The sequence below is a fragment of the Nycticebus coucang genome, chromosome 7, assembly GCF_027406575.1.
Source record: "Nycticebus coucang isolate mNycCou1 chromosome 7, mNycCou1.pri, whole genome shotgun sequence".
NCBI lineage: Eukaryota > Metazoa > Chordata > Mammalia > Primates > Lorisidae > Nycticebus > Nycticebus coucang.
The window spans coordinates 33,821,835-33,835,754 of record NC_069786.1 but is presented as its reverse complement, the minus strand read 5'-3'; positions in this window follow the sequence as shown (position 1 = coordinate 33,835,754).

The window sequence follows — 13,920 nt, the reverse complement described above, 5'->3', positions numbered from 1 at the left end:
TGTGCAAAGATGCAGTTGTGAAGTGTAATTAATCATTAAGTTTACTCTGGGAAGAAAACATATCACAAATTTCCCCTACCAGTGTGATGGCTAATTAACTCTTTGAATGCAAGGCTTTTCAAACTTAAGTTAAATTTCTACTTTGTATTATTTCCTGGATGCTGCCTTTTGTAATTGTGCTGCCTGCATTATTAAAATTCCTAGAGAGATTTTCACATGGTGCTGAGCACCTACTGTAGGCACTAAGGAACATGCAGATGGGAAAAAGATTTCCAAAAGTCAAGGAGGAATAGAGGACTGTTAAAACCATATACATATTATATAAAAAATGTCATCTGAAATATATATAGAAAAAAAGATAAGAAAAAATTAACAGGGGAGTGTAGGCAAGATGGCCAACTGGAGCCAGCTTTCCACAGAGGCTCCTGTCCAGAAGGAGAGTTAAAGAACAGAAGTTTAGCAAGTAAGCAATGTTTTGGAACTGAGCCAAAACAGAAGGTTGAAGAATGCACATCAACCCTGCTGAGGTGAGCTGCAACTTCAAGGAAACAAACAATAGGTACAAAATCCATTGCCAAGCGGACAGGAGTCACCTCCCCCATGAGAATGGCTCACAGTATACGCCATACAAACAAGTGAGCAGAGTTCGGATCCCCTCCTATTTTATCCCATGGGAGAGACCCTCTGAAAACGGAACTCCTTCCCTAGAGAGGCCTTATGAATGTGCCATGGCACTCTCCCACCAGCCATAAAACTGTATAAAACTGTATATATTCTCTACCTGCAATTCTGAACTCCCAGCACTCCCGTCCACTCTCACCCTGAGGTCTGGAGGCCTGTCCTGCATGGAGTCCAGATTCTTGGGTATTTTCTCAAGAGGTGTGGACAAGGAGTGAACTGTTGCAAGTCTGTGCTGATTTTGTGGCATGGAAGTAAAGAGAGGATGGTGAACTGAGGCTGAGGGAGCCCAGTGGGAGAGGGAAAGGCAGTGCCCAGCAGCACAGAGCAGCAGCAGCAGCAGCAACAATAGGGCTCACACCCAGGGGGATATTTTGAAGAAACATGCCCTGCCTCTGTGGGTAACCAGACGAAGCTGGGCATCTTCTCTGGTGGCAGCCACTGGCAGAACAGATCTAGGATGGAAACACAGGCCCATGAGTAAATGGTATACCTGAGGCAGTACCTGCCTGGGAAGAGTGTAGGGACTAGAATACATGTGCGCAGAGATGGCATACTCCCAGGGCAGAGCTGAGCCAGGACTGCTTTAGTGAGCCTAAGATGCACCAGGCCCTCAGGGGATCAAAGCTGAGACAAAAGCAGGCGGGAAACTGAGTCTGAGGTCTAACCTAGCCTGCCCCAACACAGACTGCAGCTGAAACAGATACCCCAGCTCTGGCAGCGGCACAGACCAGGGCTGAGTCACAGTTTCTGTGAAATCAAACAGCATCTGATCCACAGGGGAATATAGCCAGGACAGAAACAAATTCTGTGAAATTGTTCTGTTCTGTCAGCTACATCGATCAGGGGCGGGGCTGGAACTGAGTGAACTGCCCAAGCCTTCATTATGCACCCAAGGTTGTCAGGCCTCAGGTCTCCCTGTAGGATAGTGGCAGAGAGTGGCGGCCTGGCCAAGGAGACATAGATCTCCTGTGACTCAGGCAGATGTAGACCCCTGCAGATTCAGCTCATTGGAGGCAACTGGGTCACAACCCTGTGGGGTTACCAGTGACTGGGTGTGACAGAGGTGCAAGATGGGGAAGGAGGCATTAATCTTCCCAGACTAACTCATTTCCTGGGTGGGTTCTTCTGACCTCAAGGAGCACTGGAGCGAGTCATACTTGAGCTGCCAGCAGATCCCTGCTATCTAGTTGCTGGAGACCTTTTGAATTCTCCTACCTGGGACTGGTGCTGACTGGGACAATTGGTTTGGACCTCTTGAACAGGCCAATCACCCGAGGACTATCCAAAGTGGTACCCTGGGTGTGTGTTTGTGGGAAAGTTTGATTTTCCTTTTTCAGCTGTTGCCTGTGGGGGGAGGGTGACTGAATTTCTGGTATTTCCCCACAGCTGAGACTTCAACCCAGAGTAACTAATTCACTAGAGAAGGACAGAGACCAGCTGAAAACAATACAGAGCCGCTCACCCCACCACATTAAGCAGGTCCCCAATTTCTCAGGCCATAGCACTGTACGGATCCTTTGCAAAGCTCTTGGCAAAAAGGGCCAGAAACCAGTCCCAGCTCTTGGGCAAAGGGCTGGTTAATCACTGCTCCAGGAGCCCCCAACCCAACTTCACCTTATCTGCTCATCTAGCCAAATGATGTAAAATAATCATGGGGTGGAATAAGTGGAAAAACTCCAGTAACATGAATTGAACTACTCTGGAAAATTCTCAGTATAGAAACAAAGACAAAATCACCAAAGAGTCTGACACATTGAGACAAGAATTTGCAGCCCTCAAAGATCTGAGAAATACAGTAGAATCCTTCAGTAACAGAATGGAACAGGCAGAAGAAATGATTTCTGACATTGAAGCATTTTGAATGCTCCCAATAAGTCAAAGAGGAAGAGAGGTTGAGAGCAAAAACAGATCATTCTCTCAGAGAGCTCAGGGATAATTTGAAGAAAACTAATATTCCTGAAGGCGAGGAAGCTTCTTCACTAGGCACAGAGGTTCTTCTTCATGAGATTATGAAGAGAAAACTTTCCAGACATGCCAAGACATTCTGAAATTCAGATAGCAGACAGTTTCAGAACCCCTGCATGACTTAACCCAAATAAAACGTCTCCTAGGAACATTATAATTGACTTCACAAAAGTTAAAATGAATGAGCTTGTCAGAGCAAGATGGCAGCCGAGTAACAGCTTCCCTGCAACTGGGCACCGTGGGTCTGGGGAGATAAGACTCCAGGCATCTCTGGCTGGTGGTACCTGCTTATAATCATCCCTTTGAGGACACAGGGAGTCAGCGAGAGACTTCTGGACCTCAAGAGGAGGACAAAAAAGGTGGAAAACTGGCAAGTGGTTGCATGAGTTCGATTAGTCTAATCCCACCAGCAGCTGTAACTACAGCAGCACTGAGACTGCAAACTGGAAAGGCCTTACCTGTGAACTGTTTTGGTGTTTTTGGACTTGGCACTCAATTGAACTGCCTTGGGGAGAGCTTGGGCAGGAGTGCTGAGAACTTTGGGCATTGTCTAGGGCCCAGATTGAGTCACTGAGCCAGACAGAGCTAATAGTGTTCGGCTGTGGACTCCAGGGAGCCATTGTGAGAGAACTGCCCCGGTAAGCTCCACCCTCAGGGTCACAGAGCAAGGATCGGGTGGAAGATAGTAATCTAGTGACTGAGCTGCCTAAATGTGGGGTCTGAGTCACCTTACAGCCTTAAACCTCAGGGGCAAAGTGAGACCAGTTTGGTACACTGGGTAAGTGGATAGCCACTTCAGCAGTGATCCCAGCGACAAGTAATTTCCTGGGAAATCTTCTGCTTAGCCAAGTTTAGAAATATAAAGTTCATTTTAAGAGGGCTAAAGAGGGGGCGGTGCCTGTGGCTCAGTGAGCAGGGTGCCGGCCCCATATGCCGAGGGTGGTGGGTTCAATCCCAGCCCCGGCAAAACTGCAACAACAACAAAAAAATAGCCGGGTGTTGTGGCGGGCGTCTGTAGTCCCAGCTACTCGGGAGGCTGAGGCAGGAGAATCACCTAAGCCCAGGAGTTGGAGGTTGCTGTGAGCTGTTTGATGCCATGGCACTCTACCAAGGGCAATAAAGTGAAACTCTGTCTCTACAAAAAAAAAAAAAAAAAAAAAAAAAAACAGGGCTAAAGAAAAATTTAGGGTCTCCACCCTGTGGGGTGTGAGAAATCAGCAGTCATATCAGCATTGTGATTAACATCTCATACCCCAGAAGACCACCTGGTACCCAGACACTATTCAATAATATATGTATACTGCTTTGTTTTCTGGGTTGTTTTTTTTTCTGTGTTTGTTGATTTTTTTTGTTGTTGTTTTCCTTTTTTTTATTGAATCATAACCGTATACATTGATATGATCATGGGGCATCATACACTCGCTTCATAGACCATTTCACACATTTTTATCACAATGGTTAACATAGCCTTTCCAGCGTTGTCTCAATTACTGTGCCAAAACATTTACATTCTACATTTACCAAGTTTCGCAAATACCCCTGTAAGATGCACCACAGGTATGATCCCACCGATCCCCCTCCCTCTACCAACCACCACCCCTCCCTTTCCCACTTCCCCCTATTGTTAGGTTGTAACTGGGTTATAGCTTTCATGTGAGAGCCCCAAATTAGTTTCATAGTAGGGCTGAGTACATTGGGTACTTTTTCTTCCATTCTTGAGATACGTTACTAAGAAGAATATGTTCCAGCTCCATCCATGTAAACATGAAAGAGGTTAAGTCTCCATCTTTCTTTAAGGGTGCATAATATTCCATGGTGTACATACACCACAATTTATTAATCCATTTGTGGATCGATGGGCACTTGGACTTTTTCCATGACTTAGCAATTATGAATTGGGCTGCAATAAACATTCTGGTACAAATATCTTTGTTATGTTGTGATTTTTGGACTTCTGGGTATATGCCCAGCAGAGGAATTACAGGATTGAATGGCAGATCTATTTTTAGATCTCTGAGTGTTCTCCATATATCTTTCCAAAAGGAATGTATTAATTTGCATTCCCACCAGCAGTGAGGAAGTGTTCCCTTTCTCCACATCCACGCCAACATCTCTGGTCTTGAGATTTTGTGATATAGGCTAGTCTCACTGGAGTTAGATGATATCTCAAAGTAGTTTTGATTTGCATTTCTCTTATGATTAAAGATGATGAGCATTTTTTCATATGTCTGAAGGCCGTGCGCCTGTCTTCTTCAGAGAAGTTTCTCTTCAAATCCCTTGCGCAGCCTGCGATGGGATCCCTTGTTTTTTTCTTGCTGATGCGTTTGAGTTCTCTGTGGATTTTGGTTATTAAACCTTTGTCAGAGATATACCCTGTAAATATCTTCTCCCATTCTGAGGGCTGTTTGTTTGCTTTACTTACAGTGTTCTTAGCTGTGCAGAAGCGTTTTAGTTTAATCAAGTCCCAGTAGTGTATTTTTGAAGCTGCTTCAATTGCCTGGGGGGGTCTCCTCATGAAATACTCACCCAGACCAGTTTCTTCAAGGGTTTTTTCTGCATTCTCCTCTAGTATTTTTATAGTTTCATGTCTTAAGTTTAAATATTTAATCCAGTGAGAGTCTATCTTAGTTAATGGTGAAAGGTGTGGGTCCAATTTCAGTCTTCTGCAGGTTGCCAGCCAGTTCACCCAGCACCATTTGTTAAATAGGGAATCTTTTCCCCACTGGATGTTTTTAATTGGCTTGTCAAAAATCAAATAGCGGTAAGTAGCAGGATTCATCTCTTGGTTCTCTATTCTGTTCCAGATATCTACTTCTCTGTTTTTGTGCCAATACCATGCTGTTTTGATCACTATCGATTTGTAGTAAAGTCTGAGGTCTGGTAGTGTGATTCCTCCTGTTTTGTTTTTATTTCTGAGTAATGTCTTGGCTATTCGAGGTTTTTTCTGATTCCACATAAAATGAAGTAATGTTTTTTCAAGATCTTTAAAATATGACAGTGAGGCTTTAATAGGGAGTGCGTTGAAATTATATATTGCTTTGGGTAGAATGGACATTTTGATAATGTTGATTCTTCCCAGCCATGAGCATGGTATGTTTTTCCATTTGTTAACATTTTCAGCTATTTCTTTTCTTAGAGTTTCATAGTTCTCTTTATAGAGATCTTTCACGTCTTTTGTTAGGTAAATTCCCAAATATTTCATCTTCTTTGGCACTACTGTGAATGGGATAGAGTCCTTAACTGCTTTTCAACTTGACTGTTGTTGGTGTATATAAAGGCTACCGATTTATGGATGTTGATTTTCTAATCTGAGATGCTGCTGTATTCCTTGATCACTTCTAGGAGTTTTGCAGTAGAGTTCCTAGTGTTTTCCAGATACACAATCATATCATCTGCGAAGAGCGAAAGTTTGATCTCTTCTGACTCTATATGGATACCCTTGATCGCCTTTTCTTCCCAAATTGTGGTGGCTAAAACTTCCATTACAATGTTGAAAAGCAATGGAGACAATGGGCAGCCATGTCCGGTTCCTGATCTGAGTGGAAACGATTCCAATTTAACTCCATTCAATATGATATTGGCTGTGGGTTTGCTGTAGATGGCCTCTATCAGTTTAAGAAAAGTCCCTTCTAGACCAATTTTCTTGAATGTTCTGATCATGAAGGGATGCTGGATATTATCAAAAGCTTTTTCTGCATCAATTGAAAGAATCATGTTGTTGTTGTTTTCTTTTTTAATTTCAACCTTTTCCGTACAGATTTTTTCTGTTCTTCTTCTTTCTTTCTTTTTTACCTCCATTTTTCTGGTTTAAATACAATTTCCCATTGCTGCCATTTTTGATAATAAGAACTTCATTTTTGCTAGTGTTTCTACCCCTATTGTTTGGCTTTTCACCCAATTTTATCCATAAAGTTTTCTATTAGCTTGTCTTAGTTTTATTTATGGCATTTTAGCCTTTCTTCTCTACTTGGTGAAGGTGGGAAATTGTGTCTGATCAGTTTAGAAAAGAGCTGCTGACTTCAAGGGTACCACCCAACCTGGCACCCCCAGAGGTTGAGGGTTTTTTTTAAGCTTGTGTACCCTTATAGGTGTACCCTACCGTACACCTATATTGCTCTGTCTCCCGCTTTCTGTGCCTCTCTTTTTTGTGTCAGTATTCCCTTTGACTCAACCCTCTCTTTTCTCTATTTCCTTTCTTTTTCTTTCTTTTATTCATTATTACTCTTCAACTTCTCATCCTTCTGGTCCTGTACCAAAAGGACCTAGTCCACAGGCACAGCAACATAGGAGCAAGAGAAGGTGAAAGAAAATTAGGGCAAACAAACAGATAAAAGAAATCACTCATGAGGAAGAATCAGCAGAAAACTCCTGGCAACATGAGGAACCAGTCCAGACCAACCCCTCCAAGGGACCATGAGGTAGTTACTGCAGAGAATTACACCTATACAGAAATATTAGGAATGACAGAAAGTGAATTTAGAATAAACATGATGAAACCAATGAAGGAAATGATGGAAACAATGAAGGAAATGGCTAAAAAAGTGGAAAATAACCAAAAGGAAATCCAAAATCAGAATCAAATAAGAGATGAATGATATAAAGAATATAGAAAGGATATAGCAGAGCTGAAGTAACTGAAACAGTCAATTAGGGAACTTAAAGATGCAATGGAAAGTATCAGAAACAGGTTACACCATGCAGAAGAAAGAATTTCAGAAATAGAGAACGAAGTTCTTGAGACAACTCAGATAGTTAAAGAGGCAGAGAAGAAGAGAGTGAAAGCAGAACGTTCACTGACAGAATTATGGGACTTTATGAAGTGTTCCAACATATGAGTTATAGGAATCCCAGAAGGGGAAGAAGAATGCCCCAGAGGAATAGAAGCCACACTAGAGAATATTATAAAAGAAAATTTCCAAAATATCACCAAAGATTCTGACACAGTCCTTTCAGAGGGATGTCAAACCACAGGTCGGCTCAACTCTAACCAAGCTTCTCCAAGACACATTGTGATGAACTTGTCCAAAGTCAAGACAAAAGAAAAGATTCTGCAAGCTGCCAGGAGTAAGCACCAGTTGACCTACAGGGGCAAATTCATTAGAGTGAATGCAGACTTCTCTAATGAAACTTTCCAAGCAAAAAGACAATGGTCTACCTTTAATCTATTTAAACAGAACAATTTCCAGCACAGAATTCTATATCCTGCTAAGCTAAGCTTCAAAATTGATGGAGAAATAAAATCATTTACAGATATACAAACACTGAGAAAACTTGCCACAACAAGACTAGCTCTACAGGAAAAACCTATTCTACACACTGTCCATCACAATGGATCAGCAGCAAAGTGAGAACTCAGAAATTAAAAGACAGAACCTAACTACCACACTGATGCAAAAGATAAAACTAAGCAATGGACTCTCACAAAATGAGATGAATAGGTTACAATCATATTTATCAATTATCTCAATAATTGTTAATGGCTTGAATTCCCCACTGAAGAGACATAGATTGGCTGACTAGATTAAAAAACACAAACCATTCATTTGCTGTTTGCAAGAAATACACCTAACCTCAAAAGACAAATTAAAACTCCAAGTCAAGGATTGGAAGACAATTTTTAAGAAAACCATTTTTTTCATTTCTTCTATCTTTCTGGTCTTCCCTTCTTATGGTTTCTGAGATTGCTCACATCAGATTTTTAGAGTTTTTTTGTTGTTGTTGTTGTTTCTTGTTGTTTTGTTTTGTTTCTTATTTTTTCAATTATTTTAAGATTATCATTATTTTTATTGTAGTTGTCTTTTTGTCTGTATGTCTATGTGTTTATGATTGTGCATCTGTGGGCTTGTGTGCCTGGTAGCTTTTTTATCTGTTTATTTGCTCATTTGGTCTCAATGTGTTTGGTGCTTTGCTGAATCCTCAGGTTGGCTATTATTCCTAACTCCAATTTTTACATTGAAAAAGAATAAGGGGAGAGCAGCCCCAGTGGAACCACAGAGGGTCACTCCGTAGAAAGATCCAGCAACAATAGAGTGATCCCACTGGGGTCTAATCTTGGAGAGACACCTCCCCAACTCTGAGGACAGCCAGAGGCAATGGTAAAAAACAATCATGAGGTGCAATCAACAGAAAAACTCTGGCAATATTAATAATCAGAGTAGATCAACTTCCCCAAGGATCAATGGGGCAGAAACACCACAAGACCCCATGCACAAACAAATAGCTGAGATGTCAGAAATTGAATTCAGGATCTGGATAGCAAATAAGATCGAATTAGAATTCCAAAAGTTATCTCAAGAATTCAACAAATTCAAAGACCAAATGACCAAAGATTTTGACACATTGAGACAAGGAGTTGCATCCCTCAAAGATCTGAGAAACACAGTAGAATCCCTCAGTAACAGAATGGAGCAAGCAGAAGAAAGGATTTCTGACATTGAAGACAAAGCTTTCGAATGCTCCCAAACCCTCAAAGAAGAAGAGAAATGGAGGGCAAAAACAGACCACTCTCTCAGAGAGCTCTCTGATAATTTGAAGAAAACCAATATTCATCTTATAGGGATCCCCAAAAGTGACGAAGTGGCTTCACAAGGCACAGAGTCTCTTCCCCATGAGATTATGAAGGAGAACTTTCCAGACAAGCCAAGAGATTCTGAAATTCAGATAGAAGACAGTTTCAGAACTCCAGCACAACTCAATCCAAATAAGACATCCCTCAGACACATCATAATCAATTTCACTAAAATTAATATGAAGGAAAAAATTCTGAAAGCTGCCAGACGAAAGAAAACCATTACCTACAAGAGGAAGAATATCAGAATAACTGCAGATCTCTCTGCTGAAACCTTTCAAGCTAGAAGAGGATGGTCATTGACTTTTAATCTCCGAAAACAAAATAACTTTCAACCAGGATCCTGTACCCAGCTAAACTGAGCTTCATTTATGATGGAGAAATTAAATACTTCAACGACATTCACATGTTGAAGAAATTTTCCACAACTAAACCAGCTCTCCAGGACATCTTAGACCTATCCTACATAAAGACCAGTGAAATTCTCCACCACACAAGTAAACCCACCCAAAAAATTTCTGATCAAACTCCAACTTCCACAGTTGCAAAAGGATTAAAAATAACCACCGGTCTCTCGAAAGGCTTATCAATACTCTCAATTAATGTGAATGGTTTAAATTTTCCTCTAAAGAGGCATAGGTTGGTGGACTGGATACAAAAACTCAAGCCAGATATCTGCTGCATACAAGAGTCACACCTTACATTAAAAGACAGATATAGACTCAAGGTGAAGGGATGGTCATCTAAATCCCAGGCAAATGGAAAGCAGAAAAAAGTAGGCATTGCAATCCTGTTCACAGACACAATAGGCTTTAAACCAACCAAAATAATTAAGGATAAGGATGGAAACTTCATATTTGTTAAAGGTAATACTCATATGATGAGATCTCTATTATTAGTATTTATGCACCCAACCACAATGCACCTCTATTTATAAGAGAAACTCTAACAGACATGAGCAAATCGATTTCCTCCACTTCCATAGTAGTTGGAGATTTTAACACCCCTTTAGCAGTCCTGGATAGATCCTCCAAAAAGAAGCTAAGCAAAGAAATTTTAGATTTAAACTCAACCATTCAACATTTGGACTTAACAGACATCTACAGAACATTTCATCCCAAAAAAACTGAATACACATTCTTCTCATCAGCCCATGGAACATACTCCAAATTCAACCACATCCTAGGCAACAAATCTAACCTCAGCAAATTTAAAAAATAAAAATTATTCCTTCCATCTTCTCAGACTTCTCATGGAATAAAAGTTGAACTAAATAACAACAGGAACCTGCATACCATACAAAAACATGGAAGCTAAACAACCTTATGCTGCAGGATACATGGGTTATACATGAGATTAGGAAGGAAATCACCATATTTTCGAATGAAACAACAATCAAGACACAAATTACCAGAACATCTGGGATACAGCAAAGGCAGTCCTAGAAGGAAATTTATAGCACTGCAAGCCTTCCTCACAAAATGGAAAGAGAGGAAGTCAGTAACTTAATGGAACATCTCAAGCAACTGGAGAAAGAAGAACACTTCAACCCTAAAGGCGCAGAAGAAAAGAAATAACCAAAATCAGAGCGGAATTAAATGAAATTGAAAACAAAAGAATTATACAACAGATCAATAAATCCAAAAGCTGGTTTTTTGAAAAGATCAACAAAATAGATCAACCTTTGGCCTACCTAAACAGGAAAAAAAGAGTATAATCTCTAATTTCATAAATCAGAAATGTTAATGATGAAATAACAACAGACCCCTCAGAAATTCAAAAAATCCTTAATGAATACTACAAGAAATCTACTCTCACAAATATGAAAATCTGAAAGAAATTGAATAATACCTGGAAGCACGCCACCTACCAAGACTTAGCCAGAACGAAGTGGAAATGTTGAACAGGCCTATATCAAGTTCTGAAATACCATCAACTATACAAAATCTCCCTAAAAAGAAAAGCCCAGGACCAGATGGCTTTACATCAGAATTCTACCAAGCATTTAAAGAAGAACTAGTACCTATACTACTAAACCTCTTCCAAAATATAGAAAAAGAAGGAATATTACCCAGCACATTCTACGAAGCAAACATCACCTTGATCCCCAAACCAGGGAAAGACCCAACAAGAAAAGAAAATTATAGACCAATATCACTAATGAATATTGATGCTAAAATACTCAATAGGATCGTAACAAACAGAATCCAACAACACATCAAAAAAATTATACACCATGACCAAGTCGGATTTATCCCAAGGTCTCAAGGCTGGTTCAATATACATAAATCTATAAATGTAATTCAGCACATAAACAAACTTAAAAATAAAGACCATATGATTCTTTCAATTGATGTTGAAAAAGCTTTTGATAATATCCAGCATCCCTTCATGATCAGAGCACTTACGAAAATTGGTATAGAGGGACATTTCTTAAACTAATAGAGGCCATCTACAGCAAACCCACAGCCAATATCATAATGAATGGAGTTAAATTGAAATCATTTCACTTAGATCAGGAACCAGGCAAGGTTGCCCATTGGCTCCATTGCTCTTTAACATTGTAATGGAAGTTTTAGCCATTGCAATTAGGGAAGAAAAGGCGATCAAGGGTATCCACATAGGGTCAGAAGAGATCAAACTTTCACTCTTTGCAGATGATATGATCGTATATCTGGAAAACACTAGGGATTCTACCACAAAACCTTTAGAAGTGATCAAAGAATATAGCAATGTCTCAGGCTACAAAATCAACACCCATAAATCTGTAGCTTTTATATATACCAACAATAACCAAGCCGAACAAACAGTCAAGGACTCTAATCCTTTCACAGTAGTGCCAAAGAAGATGAAATATTTGGGAGTATACCTAACATAGGACGTGAAAGATCTCTACAAAGAGAACTATGAAACACAAAGAAAAGAAATAGCTGAAGATGTTAACAGATGGAAAAGCATACCATGCTCATGGCTGGGAAGAATCAACATTGTTAAAATGTCCATACTGCCCAAAGCAATATATAATTTTAATGCAATTCCTATTAAAGTTCCATTGTCATACTTTAAAGATCTTGAAAAAATAATACTTAATTTTATATGGAATCAGAAAAAACCTCGAATAGCCAAAACATTACTGAGCAATAAAAACAAAGCAGGAGGAATCACGCTACCAGACCTGAGACTGTACTACAAATCCATAGTGATCAAAACAGCATGGTACTGGCACAAAAGCAGAGAAGTAGATGTCTGGAACAGAATAGAGAACCAAGAGATGGATCCAGTTACTGACCGTTATTTGATCTTTGACAAGCCAATTCAAAACATTCAGTGGGGAAAAGATTCCCTATTTAACAAATGGTGCTGGGTAAACTGGCTGGCAACCTGTAGAAGACTGAAACTGGACCCACACCTTTCACCATTAACTAAGATAGACTCTCACTGGATAAAAGATTTAAACTTAAGACATGAAACTGTAAAAATACTTGAAGAAAGTACAGGGAAAACTCTTGAAGGAATCGGCCTGGGTGTATATTTTATGAGGAGGACTCCCCAGGCAACTGAAGCAGTATCAAAAATACACAACTGGGACCTGATCAAACTAAAAGGCTTTTGCACAGCCAAGAACATAGTAAGTAAAGCAAGCAGACAGCCCTCAGAATGGGAGAAAATATTTGCAGGTTATACCTCCGATAAAGGTCTAATAACCAGAATCCACAGAGAACTCAAACATATTAACTAGAAAAGAACACTTGACCCCATCTCAGGGTGGGAAGGGACTTGAAGAGAAATTTCTCTAAAGAAGACCGACACAAGATGTAGAAACACATGAAAAAAAGCTCATCATCCTTAATCATCAGAGAAATGCAAATCAAAACTACTTTGAGATATCACCTAACCCCAGTAAGAGTAGCCCACATAACAAAATCCCAAAACCAGAAATGTTGGCATGGATGTGGAAGAAAGGGCACACTTCTACACTGCTGGTGGGAATGCCCACTAATATGTTCCTTCAGGAAGGATGTTTGGAGAATACTTAGAGAACTAAAAATAGACCTGCCATTCGATCCTATAATTCCTTTACTAGGTTTATACCCAGAAGACCAAAAGTCACAACATAACAAAGACATCTGTACCAGAATGTTTATTGCAGCCCAATTCATAATTGCTGAGTCATGGAAGAAGCCCAAGTGCCCATCAACCCACGAATGGACTAGCAAATTGTGGTACATGTATACCATGGAATACTATGCAGCCTTAAAAAAAGATGGAGACTTTACCTCTTTCATGTTTTCATGGATGGAGCTGGAACATATTCTTCTTCGCAAAGTATCTCAGGAATGGAAGAAAAAGTATCCAATGTACTCAGCCCTACTATGAAGCTATATTATAGCTTGAAGACTATAACCCAACTATAAGCACAAGACTATGGGGAAACTGGCAAGGAAGGGGAAGGGAAGGGGGAGGTTTTGGTGGAGGGAGGGTAATGGGTGGGGCCACATCTATGGTGCATCTTAGAATGAGTACAGGCAATTACACTAATGTCACAGCTATGATTTAACAATAAAAAAAAGAAGATAAAAAAATGAAATATAAATTCTCAAAAAAAAAAAGAATAAGAGGATCGCATTAATGTACACAGCTGTGATTTAATTAAAAAAAAAAAGAACAAGGGGGAATGGGGGGCGATGGCTGCTTGGAGCCAGCTC